General features: G+C 54.6%; 3 non-coding genes across 3 annotated transcripts; all 3 read left to right on the top strand.

Moving 5' to 3' along the window:
- Positions 1–2,591: 2,591 nt before the first annotated feature.
- Positions 2,592–2,663, top strand: trnat-agu (transfer RNA threonine (anticodon AGU)). Its single transcript has one exon. It is a non-coding gene; the product is annotated as a tRNA-Thr (tRNA).
- Positions 2,664–5,056: 2,393 nt separating this feature from the next.
- Positions 5,057–5,129, top strand: trnat-agu (transfer RNA threonine (anticodon AGU)). The gene has a single exon. It is a non-coding gene; the product is annotated as a tRNA-Thr (tRNA).
- An 859-nt stretch (positions 5,130–5,988) lies between these two features.
- trnat-agu (transfer RNA threonine (anticodon AGU)) lies at positions 5,989–6,061 on the top strand. The gene has a single exon. It is a non-coding gene; the product is annotated as a tRNA-Thr (tRNA).
- Positions 6,062–12,182: the final 6,121 nt, after the last annotated feature.

Genomic DNA, 12,182 nt, shown 5'->3' with positions numbered 1-12,182 from the left:
AATTATAAATATTAAACAGCTCCAAGACTGTTCCTGAAACAACAGGCTCCCCTCTTCTCCTCCTTGTGTCCTTTACACTCTCTCTCCCTGACCCATTCCACATCTTATTCTTGCTTTCCCCATCTCTCACTCATTTCCCTCTTCCCATCCTCTCCCCTTCCCCCTCTCTCAAATTTCTTTCTACATTCCACCCAATAGAAACTTGAAGTGATCCAAAACTCGGCTGCCCCGTGTCCTAACTCTCACCCATCACCCCCTGTGCTCACTGCCCCCGTGTCCTAACTCGCACCGAGTCCCACTCACCCATCACCCCCTGTGCTCACTGCCCCGTGTCCTAACTCGCACCCAGTCCCGCTCACCCATCACCCCCTGTGCTCACTGCCCCGTGTCCTAACTCGCACCGAGTCCCGCTCACCCATCACCCCCTGTGCTCACTGCCCCGTGTCCGAACTCGCACCGAGTCCCGCTCACCCATCACCCCCTGTGCTCACTGCCCCCGTGTCCTAACTCGCACCCAGTCCCACTCACCCATCACCCCCTGTGCTCACTGCCCCGTGTCCTAACTCGCACCCAGTCCCACTCACCCATCACCCCCTGTGCTCACTGCCCCGTGTCCTAACTCGCACCGAGTCCCACTCACCCATCACCCCTGGTGCTCACTGCCCCCGTGTCCTAACTCGCACCGAGTCCCGCTCACCCATCACCCCCTGTGCTCACTGCCCCGTGTCCTAACTCGCACCGAGTCCCGCTCACCCATCACCCCCTGTGCTCTCTGCCCTACATTGGCTCCCGGTTAAGCAATGCCTCGATTTCAAAATTCTCATCCTTGTTTACAAATCCGTGCATGGCCCCTCGCCCCTCCCTATCTCTGTAACCTCCTCCAGCCCCTACACCCCTCCCTATCTCTGTAACCTCCTCCAGCCCCTACACCCCTCCCTATCTCTGTACCCTCCTCCAGCACCTACACCCCTCCCTATCTCTGTAACCTCCTCCAGCCCCACACCCCTCCCTTTCTCTGTAATCTCCTCCAGCCCCTACACCCCTCCCTATCTCTGTACCCTCCTCCAGCACCTACACCCCTCCCTATCTCTGTAACCTCCTCCAGCCCCACAACCCCCCCTATCTCTGTAATCTCCTACAGCCCCTACACCCCTCCCTATCTCTGTAAGCTCCTCCAGCCCCACAACCCCCCCTATCTCTGTAACTTCCCACACCCCTCCCTATCTCTGTAATCTCCTCCAGCTCCTACATCCCTCCCTATCTCTGTAACCCCACAATCAGCCATGATCTTATTGAATGGCGGAGCAGGCTCAAGGGGCTAGATGGCCTACTCCTGTTCCTAATTCTTATGTTCTTATGTCCTTATGTCTGCACTCCTCTAATTCTGCCCTCTGACCATCCCTGATTATAATCGCTCCACCATCGGTGGCCGTGCCTTCTGTTGCCTGGGCCCCAAGCTCTGGAACTCCCTCCTTAAACCTCTCCGCCTCTCTACCTCTCTTTCCTCCTTCAAGACATTCCTTAAAACCGACCTCTTCACCTGCGCTAATTTCTACTTTTGTGGCTCGGTGTCAAATTTTTATCCCATAATCCTCCTGTGGAGCACCTTGGGACGTTTCACGACGTTAAAGGCGCTATATAAATATACATTATTGTTGGTGTTCCCTCTGTCTCTCCTCTTCCCCGTCTCTCTCTCACTCCTATCCCTCACTATCCCCTTCCCTCTCTCTCACTCCTTCCCCTCACTCTCCCCTTCCCTCTCTCTCAATCCTTCCCCTCACTCTCCCCTTCCCTCTCTCTCACTCCTTCCCCTCACTCTCCCCTTCCCTCTCTCTTAATCCTTCCCCTCACTCACCCCTTCCCTCTCTCTCACTCCTTCCCCTCACTCTCCCCTTCCCTCACTCTCCCCTTCCCTTCCCCTCACTCTCCCCTTCCCTTCCCCTCACTCTCCCCTTCCCTCTCTCTCACTCCTTCCCCTCACTCTCCCCTTCCCTCTCTCTTCCTCTAATAGAGCCCCACCTAGTGGACTACCGATGTAATAACAACTACTGACACGCTCCTCTCTCTCTCCATCTCTCTCTCTCCCTCTCTCCCCTTCCCCCTCTCACTCACTCCTTCCCTCTCCCTGTTCCTTTCCCCCACTTTCTCCCCTTCCCACTCTCCGCTCCTCTCTCTCCACTCAATCCTCAATCTCTCTCCTCCCTCTCTCTCTCTCTCTCTCCCTTCCCTTCTGACTTTCCCCTTCCCCCTCGCTAACCCCTTCCGGCTCGAGAGACAGTGAGCGACAGAGAGCAAGTGATAGAGAGACAGAGAGAGAGAGAGACAGAGGGAGAGAGAGAAAGAGATTGAGAGACAGAGAGATTGAGGCAGAGTGTGACTGAGTTGCCTTGGGATGTTTTACTACGTGAAAGACCCGATATATCGATGTTGAGAGGCGAATATTGAAAAGACGGAGGCAGGCGTCTCCCCTGCCTCCTCCCTCTCTCTCTTTCCGATCTCTCTCCCCTTCCCCCTCTCTCGCACTCCTTCCACTCTCTCTTTTCCCTTCCCCTCTCTTTCCTGCTCCTTACCCTGCATTTCCCAAAACAGGTGGTTCCATAGCTCAGGGGTTAGAGCACTGGTCTAGTAAATCAGGGTTGTGGGTTCAAATCTCACTGGGGCCTACTCAAAATTAGCTCAATATTTAAATTCACCGTCAATTAACAAGGGCTTTAATTATAAATATTAAACTGCTCTGATACCGACCCTGGAACAACAGGCTGTCGTCTCGATTACACTTTCTCTCCATCCAAATCTCTCTCTGCCGACCCCCATTCTGCATCTTTTACCCCCTTTCCCGCGATCTCGCTTTGCCCGTCTCCCCCCTCCCTTGCCACACCCACTCTCTATCCTTTCCTGTCTCTCTCTCTCCACCTTCCGCTCCCCACCTCTCATTCCCCTTCCCCCTGTCTCTCAATTCTTCCCACATTCCACCCAATATAAACTGGAGGTGATCCAAAACTCGGCTGACCCCGTGTCCTAACTCGCACCCAGTCCCACTCACACATCACCCCCTGTGCTCACTGCCCCGTCTCCTAACTCGCACCCAGTCCCACTCACCCATCACCCCCTGTGCTCACTGCCCCGTGTCCTAACTGGCACCAAGTCCCGCTCACCCATCACCCTCTGTGCTCACTGCCCCCGTGTCCTAACTCACACCCAGTCCCGCTCACCCATCACCCCCTGTGCTCACTGACCCCGTGTCCTAACTCGCACCGAGTCCCACTCACCCATCACCCCCTGTGCTCGCTGCCCCATGTCCTAACTCACACCCAGTCCCACTCACCCATCACCCCCTGTGCTCACTACGTTAAAGGCGCTTTATAAATATACATTATTGTTGGTGTTCCCTCTGTCTCTCCTCTTCCCCGTCTCTCTCTCACTCCTTCCCCTCATTCTCCCCTTCTCTCTCTCTCACTCCATCCCCTCACTCTCCCCTTCCCTCTCTCTCACTCCTTCCCCTCACTCTCCCCTTCCCTCTCTCTCAATCCTTCCCCTCACTCTCCCCTTCCCTCTCTCTCACTCCTTCCCCTCACTCTCCCCTTCCCTCTCTCTCAATCCTTCCCCTCACTCACCCCTTCCCTCTCTCTCAATCCTTCCCCGCACTCTCACCTTCCCTCTCTCTCACTCCTTCCCCTCACTCTCCCCTTCCCTCTCTCTCACTCCTTCCCCTCACTCTCCCCTTCCCTCTCTTTCACTCCTTCCCCTCATTCTCCCCTTCCCTCTCTTTTGCTCCTTCCCCTCACTCTCCCCTTTACTCTCACTCACTCTTTCCCCTCACTCTCCCCTTCCCTCTCTCTCTCTCCCTCCTATCCCTCACTCTCCTCTTCCCTCTCTCTCACTCCTTCCCCTCACTCTCCCCTTCCCTCTCTCTCATTCCTTCCCCTTACTCTCCCCTTCCCTCTCTCTCACTCCTTCTCCTCACTCTCCCCTTCCCTCTCTCTCACTCCTTCCCCTCACCCTCCCCTTCCCTCTCTCTCACTCCTTCCCCTCACTCTCCCCTTCCCTCTCTCTCACTCGTTACTCTCACTCTCCCCTTCCCTCTCTCTCACTCCTTCCCCTCACTCTCCACTTCCTTCTCTCTCACTTCTTCCCTTCACTCTCCCCTTCCCGCTCTCTCACTCCTTCCCCTCACTCTCCCCTTCCCTCCCTCTCACTCCTTCCCCTCACTCTCCCCTTCCCTCTCTCTCACTCCTTCCCCTCACTCTCCCCTTCCCTCTCTCTCACTCCTTCCCCTCTCTCTCCCCTTCCCTCTCTCTTCCTCTAATAGAGCCCCACCTCGTGGACTATCGATGTAATAACAACTACTGACACGCTCCTCTCTCTCTCCATCTCTCTCTCTCTCTCTCTCGCCTTCCCCCCTCACTCACTCCTTCCCTCTCCCTGTTCCTTTACCCCGCTTTCTCCCCTTCCCACTCTCCGCTCCTCTCTCTCCACTCACTCCTCAATCTCTCCCCTCCCTCTCTCTCTCTCTCTCCTTTCCCTTCTGACTTTCCCCTTCCCCCCTCTAACCCCTTCCGGCTCGAGAGACAGTGAGTGACAGAGAGAAAGTGATAGAGAGACAGAGAGAGAGAGAGAGACTGAGAAAGAGAGAGAAACAGAGCGAGAGTGAGTGAGTGAGAGAGAGAGACAGAGAGACAAAGTGATAGAGAGACAGAGAGAGATTGAGAAAGAAAGAGAGAGAGAGAGAGACTGAGAAAAATACACAGAGACACAGAGAGATTGAGGCAGAGAGAGAGTGAGAAAGGAAGACAGAGAGAGAGAGAGAGAGACTGAGAAAGATACACAGAGACACAGAGAGACAGAGAGACAGAGAGATTGAGGCAGAGTGTGACTGAGTTGCCTTGGGATGTTTTACTACGTGAAAGACCCGATATATCGATGTTGAGAGGTGAATATTGAAGAGACGGAGGCAGGAGTCTGGGGGATGAGACACAATCTGAGCGTTTCACTGACCCCTCCTCATTCTTCAAACACATAGCACTAACTGGGGAATGACCCACAGCCCAGAGCAGGTGGCTCCATAGCTCAGGGGTTAGAGCACTGGTCTAGTAAACCAGGGGTCGTGGGTTCAAATCTCACTGGGGCCTTCTCAAAATAAGTTCAGTATTTAAATTCACCGTCAATTAACAAAGGCATTGATTATAAATACTAAACAGCTCTGAGGTTGACCCTGGAACTACAGGCTCCCCTCACACCTTTCCCTGTCTCTCTGCTTTCCAGATCACAACCTGTTCTACATTTGTTTTTAACTCCTCTCTCACTTTCCCGCAATCTCACTTTCTCCATCTCTCTCTCCCCTTTCCCTCTCTCTCTCTCCTTCCGCTCCATCCCCTCACTCCTCTCTCTCCCTCTTTTGCCTTTCTTTTCAGATTCTCTTCTGCTCCCTCTCTCTCCCCTCCCTCCTCCCTCTCTCCCCTTTCCCACTCTCTCTCCCCTTTCCCTCTCTCTCCCCTTTCCCTCTCCTCCCTCCTCTCTCTCACTCTTTTGCCTTTCTTTTCAGATTCTCCCCTGCTCCCTCCCTCTCCCCTTCCTTTCTCTCTTCCCTGCCTCCTCCCTCTCTCTCTCGGCTTCCCATCTCTCCCCCCTGCTCTCTCCCTCTCCCCTTCCTTTCTCTCTCCCCTGCCTCCTCCCTCTCTCGACTTCCCATCTCGCTCCCCTCCCCCTCTCACTCTCTCCCATTCCGCTCTCTCCCATTCCCCTCTGGCTGACTCCTTCCCCCTCTCTCTCCCATTCCCTCTCCCACTCATTCCCCTCTCTCCCTCCTTTTACAACTTCCAAGCACGAATCTCTCTCACAGAGCCGACACAGACATGATGGGCCGAATGGCCCTCCTTGTGTGCTGTAAGATTCTGTCAATGTTCAGGGATGAATCACCGAGAATGATTATTCGGGCCCCACCTCCTTGTTTACAATAGTAAGATGCAAACAGGAGCTGGTGTTACAGGTGTCTCCATAGCTCAGGGGTTAGAGCACTGGTCTAGTAAACCAGGGGTCGTGGGTTCAAATCTCACTGGGGCCTACTCAATTTTGGCTTCTGTTGCTGAATTGACCGTCAATCGACGACAGGCCGACACCATCAACAGGAACCACTCACTCCGCACTTTATAATCTGCCCACAGCACTTTCACTTCCCACCCCCAGTCTGTATCCCACCTTTTCCACATCCAGTCTCAGAGACACCGATATATCATCGACTCATAGAAACTTACAGCACGGAAGGAGACCATTTCGGCCCATCGTGTCCGCACCAGCCGACCAAGAGCTATCTGCTGGGCGGTCCGCATTGTCCACATGTCCCAGACACGAGACTCCCAAAGCAAGCGCTCTACTCGGAACTCCTTCACGGCAAGTGAGCCAAAGGTGGGCAGAGGAAACGTTACAAGGGACACCCTCAAAGCCTCCCTGATAAAGTGCAACATCCCCACCGACACCTGGGAGTCCCTGGCCAAAGACCAGTCTCCCGTTCCATCTCTCTCACTCCTTCCCCACTCTCTCCCATTCCCCTTCCCCTCTCTCTCCCTCCTTCCACTCTCTCTTTTCCCTTCCCCTCTCTTTCCTGCTCCTTCCCGTGTCTTTTGCAGGGCAGGTGGCTCCATAGCTCAGGGGTTAGAGCACTGGTTTTATCAACCAGGGATCGTGAGTTCAAATTGCAGTACAGCCTAATTTTAGTATTTAGACACCTGTCTCTCATTCCCCCCACTCTCTTCCCCCTTGAAAGGATGCAACATTCAGATGAACCCCCTCACAGTGTTTGGGCTCATTCAAAAGGATATTTAATTTGGGACTATCGATGGAAAGTTTGGAACCCTAAAGTGCTTATGGAAGAAACTACGAACTTGAATAGAATTTTGGACTTTTTAAAGACACATTCAAGGCTGTGTGCGGGCCTAAAGAACTGACAGGAGACAACTTGATTATTGAGACTGTCTGGGTGTTGGGACTAACATAACTTGTCTGGAGAAATGGGTATTCGAGAATCCTTCTCCACAAGAGACATTAACATTACAACAAATAACCCAGAGATAGCCAACCATCAACCTGAATCTGGAAAACCATTTCAGCATATACATCACCAAGAGGCCCAATCCAGCCTGTATGCGAACAACTAAGCACAAAAGGACATTGCGATTACCAAACTAATATTTCCATCAGGAAACAGTTTATCGAACATCAACCCACACAAAACATATTAACTTGAAACGAGCCCGCCAAAATATTACAAAGAAGAGTCAAGCCCGCCAAATACAAACAAAGAATCCTGGACTGATTTGGTGTGAAGATTAGAACCACTCAAACCGTATAACTGGCCCCTGTTTTAACAGAGGATATGACATACTTTGCCATACAATCGAGACCACGCTTGTGTCATCAAGAAGGGAGAGAAACCAACGCGACCGTTGTAAACTAACTTCTCCAGCCTCGAAGTCCTGAAGTCCTGAAGGAAGAACATCACCATCGCAGCAACAACTGACCACAGCCAACGTGGTATCAATGAAAAACCACCGCGATCGACCAAACTCCAAATAAACTCCAACTGGAAGAAACCGAAGAATCGAAAGTTTCCAGCCTACAATCTAAGGCCTGACTACCAACAGGTGAAAACATTACCTAAAGAGACTTTGAACCTATTTCTAACGAAGAAAACCGAGTACTTACCCCATAGATCCAAAAGGTGCTTTACCGCATCAGTGGACTCAACCCAACTGAAGATTGTGCAGCTAGAAGTCTTCTCCGATGTTCGGGGTACGGCAAGCAGAACCTACACAATTCAAGGAACCCCGAAACCGTGAACTACCGCTAACTGACCAGAAAGGATTGGTAAGCATAGTCCCTGCCTGCCCTGGAGTCTCATCTAGCTAGGATTAGGTATGGGGAGGTGGGAGGTGTCATTTTACTGTACACCCCCTTTGAATGTGTAATGTATTGTTCTTTATCAGAGTGATTATAAGTTTTGACATTGTATTTTCTTGTCTTTAATACAATCAAAGTTCTTTTGCACCAAACCATTGACCTTTGCACTTTGTCACACCCCCCCAAATAAATCCAGAGTCTAGATGCCAAGGGAGTGGGGGGCGATTCGAACCGCTCAAGTAGGTCAGAGGTGAACCTGACCCCCGGGACCACCACCACACTCTTACACTCCCGTCTCTCTCTTTTCCCTTTCCTTTCAGGTTCTCCCCCTCTCTGTCCTCCCCCTCTCTCTCTCACTCCTTCCCCCTCTCTCCCCTTAACATCTCTCTCCCCTTCTTCCCTCTCTCTCCCCTGCCCCTCTCTCTTCCTCCCTGTCTCCCTATCCCCTTCCCCTCCGACTCGCTCCTCTCCCTCTCTCTCTCCCACTCCTTCCCCTCTCTCTCCCCCCTTCCACACTCTCCCTCTCTCCATTCCCTCCCTCTTTTGCCCCACCTCCCTCTCTTCCCCACTCTCTCCCCTTCCCCTCTCTCTCGCCTTCCGCCTCTCTCTCACTCCTTCCACTCTCTCTTTTCCCTTCCCCTCTCTTTCCTGTTCCTTCCCCTGTGTTTCCCCAAACAGGTGGCTCCATAGCTCAGGGGTTAGAGCACTGGTCTTGTAAATCAGGGAATGTGAGTTGAAATCTCACGGGGGACGACTCAAAATTAATCTCAGTATTTAAATTCACCGTCAATTAACAAGGGCTTTAATTATAAATATTAAACAGCTCTGAGACTGACCCTGGAACTGCAGGCTCCCCTCTCCTCTTCTTGTCTCTCTTGCACTCTCTCTCCCCTTCCCCACTCTCTCCCTCTCCCTCTCCCCTTCCCCACTCTCTCCCTCTCCCCTTCCCCACTCTCTCCCTCTCCCTCTCCCCTTCCCCACTCTCTCCCTCTACCCTTCCCCACTCTCTCCCTCTCCCCTTCCCCACTCTCTCCCTCTCCCCTTCCCCACTCTCTCCCTCTCCCCTTCCCCACTCTCTCCCCTTCCCCCTCTCTCTCACTCCTTCCACTTACTCTTTTCCCTTCCCCTCTCTTTCCTGCTCCTTCCCGTGTCTTTCCCAAAGCAGGTGGCTCCAGAGCTCAGGGGTTAGAGAACTGGTCCAATAAACCAGGGGTCATGAGTTCAAAACTCCCAGGGTCCTCCTCAAAATTCACTGTCTATTCGGAAAAGTTTCAATCATAAATATTAATAAGGGTTTTAATGATAAATATTAAACAGCTCCAGGACCGACCCTCCAACAACAGGCTTTTGTCTCTGTTACACTTTCTATCCATCCAAATCTCTCTCTGCCTTCCCCAATCGACATCTTTTTACCCCGCTCTCCCTTTCCCGCTATTTCGCTCTCCCTGTCTCTCACTCATTCCCCCCTCGCCACACCCTCTCTCCCCTCACTCTCTATCCTTTCCCGTCTCTCTCTCTCTCCCCTTCCCTCTCTCACTCCTTCCCCTCAATCTCTCCATCCCCTCCCCGCCCCTCCATCCCCTTTCCCCTGTCTCTCACTTCTTCCTACATTATACCCGACGTAAACTAGAGGTGATCTAAAACTGGGCTGCCTCCATATCCTAACTCGCACTGAATCCCACTCACCCATCACCCCCTGTGCTCACTGCCCCGTGTCCTAACTCGCACCCAGTCCCACTCACCCATCACCCCCTGTGCTCGCTGCCCCCTGTCCTAACTCGCACCCAGTCCCACTCACCCATCACCCTCTGTGCTCGCTGCCCCGTGTCCTAACTCGCACCGAGTCCCACTCACCCATCACCCTCTGTGCTCGCTGCCCCGTGTCCTAACTCACACCTAGTCCCACTCACCCATCACCCCCTGTGCTCACTGCCCCATGTCCTAACTTGCACCCAGTCCCACTCAACCATCACCCACTGTGCTCACTGTCCTGTGTCCTAACTCACACCCAGTCCCACTCACCCATCACCCCCTGTGCTCACTGCCCTGTGTCCTAACTCACACCCAGTCCCACTCACCCATCACCCACTGTGCTCGCTGCCCCGTGTCCTAACTCGCATCGAGTCCCGCTCACCCATCACCCCCTGTGCTCACATCCTCGTGTCCTAACTCGCACCCAGTCCCACTCACCCATCACCCCCTGTGCTCACTGCCCCCGTGTCCGAACTCACACCCAGTCCCGCTCACCCATCACCCACTGTGCTCGCTGCCCAGTGTCCTAACTCGCAACCAGTCCCACTCACCCATCACCCCCTGTGCCCGCTGATCCCGTGTCCTAACTCACACCGAGTCCCACTCACCCATCACCCGCTGTGCTCACTGCCCCGTGTCCTAACTCGCATCGAGTCCCACTCACCCATCACCCCCTGTGCTCACTGCCCCGTGTCCTAACTCACACCCAGTCCCACTCACCCATCACCCCCTGTGCTCACTGCCCCGTGTCCTAACTCACACCCAGTCCCACTCACCCATCACCCCCTGTGCTCGCTGCCCCCGTGTCCTAACTCACACCCAGTCCCGCTCACCCATCACCCCCTGTGCTCACTGACCCAGTGTCCTAACTCGCACCCAGTCCCACTCACCCATCACCCCCTGTGCTCACTGCCCCCGTGTCCTAACTCACACCCAGTCCTGCTCACCCATCACCCCCTGTGCTCACTGCCCCGTGTCCTAACTCACACCCAGTCCCACTCACCCATCACCCCCTGTGCTCGCTGCCCCCGTGTCCTAACTCACACCCAGTCCCGCTCACCCATCACCCCCTGTGCTCACTGACCCAGTGTCCTAACTCGCACCCAGTCCCACTCACCCATCACCCCCTGTGCTCACTGCCCCCGTGTCCTAACTCACACCCAGTCCCGCTCACCCATCACCCCCTGTGCTCACTGCCCCGTGTCCAAACTCACACCGAGTCCCACTCACCCATCACCCCCTGTGCTCACTGCCCCCGTGTCCTAACTCACACCCAGTCCCGCTCACCCATCACCCCCTGTGCTCACTGACCCAGTGTCCTAACTCGCACCCAGTCCCACTCACCCATCACCCCCTGTGCTCACTGCCCCCGTGTCCTAACTCACACCCAGTCCCGCTCACCCATCACCCCCTGTGCTCACTGCCCCGTGTCCTAACTCACACCCAGTCCCACTCACCCATCACCCCCTGTGCTCGCTGCCCCCGTGTCCGAACTCACACCCAGTCCCGCTCACCCATCACCCCCTGTGCTCACTGACCCAGTGTCCTAACTCGCACCCAGTCCCACTCACCCATCACCCCCTGTGCTCACTGCCCCCGTGTCCTAACTCACACCCAGTCCCGCTCACCCATCACCCCCTGTGCTCACTGACCCAGTGTCCTAACTCGCACCCAGTCCCACTCACCCATCACCCCCTGTGCTCACTGCCCCCGTGTCCTAACTCACACCCAGTCCCGCTCACCCATCACCCCCTGTGCTCACTGCCCCGTGTCCAAACTCACACCGAGTCCCACTCACCCATCACCCCCTGTGCTCACTGCCCCCGTGTCCTAACTCACACCCAGTCCCGCTCACCCATCACCCCCTGTGCTCACTGACCCAGTGTCCTAACTCGCACCCAGTCCCACTCACCCATCACCCCCTGTGCTCACTGCCCCCGTGTCCTAACTCACACCCAGTCCCGCTCACCCATCACCCCCTGTGCTCACTGCCCCGTGTCCTAACTCACACCCAGTCCCGCTCACCCATCACCCCCTGTGCTCACTGACCGACATTGGCTCTCGGTTAAGCAACGCCTCGATTTCAAAATTCTCATCCTTGTTTACAAATCCCTCCTAGGCCCTCGCCCCTCCCTATCTCTGTAACCACCTCCAGCCCCTAGACCACTCCCAATCTGTGTAACCTCCTCCAGCCCCTACACCCCTCCCTATCTCTGTAACCTCCTCCAGCCCCTACACCCCTCCCTATCTCTGTAACCTCCTCCAGCCCCTACACCCCTCCCTATCTCTGTAACCTCCTCAAGCCCCTACACCCCTCCGTATCTCTGTAACTTCCTCCAGCCCCTACACCCCTCCATATCTCTGTAACTTCCTCCAGCCCCTACACCCCTCCTTATCTCTGTAACCACCTCCAGCCCCTACACCCCTCCCAATCTGTGTAACCTCCTCCTGCCCCTACACCCCTCCCTATCTCTGTAACCTCCTCCAGCCCCTACACCCCTCCCTATCTCTGTAACCTCCTCCAGCCCCTACACCCC

Source organism: Pristiophorus japonicus, unplaced genomic scaffold (assembly GCF_044704955.1).
Source record: "Pristiophorus japonicus isolate sPriJap1 unplaced genomic scaffold, sPriJap1.hap1 HAP1_SCAFFOLD_288, whole genome shotgun sequence".
NCBI lineage: Eukaryota > Metazoa > Chordata > Chondrichthyes > Pristiophoridae > Pristiophorus > Pristiophorus japonicus.
The sequence above is the reverse complement of the archived record's forward strand: the minus strand, read 5'-3'. Positions and strand labels throughout refer to the sequence as shown.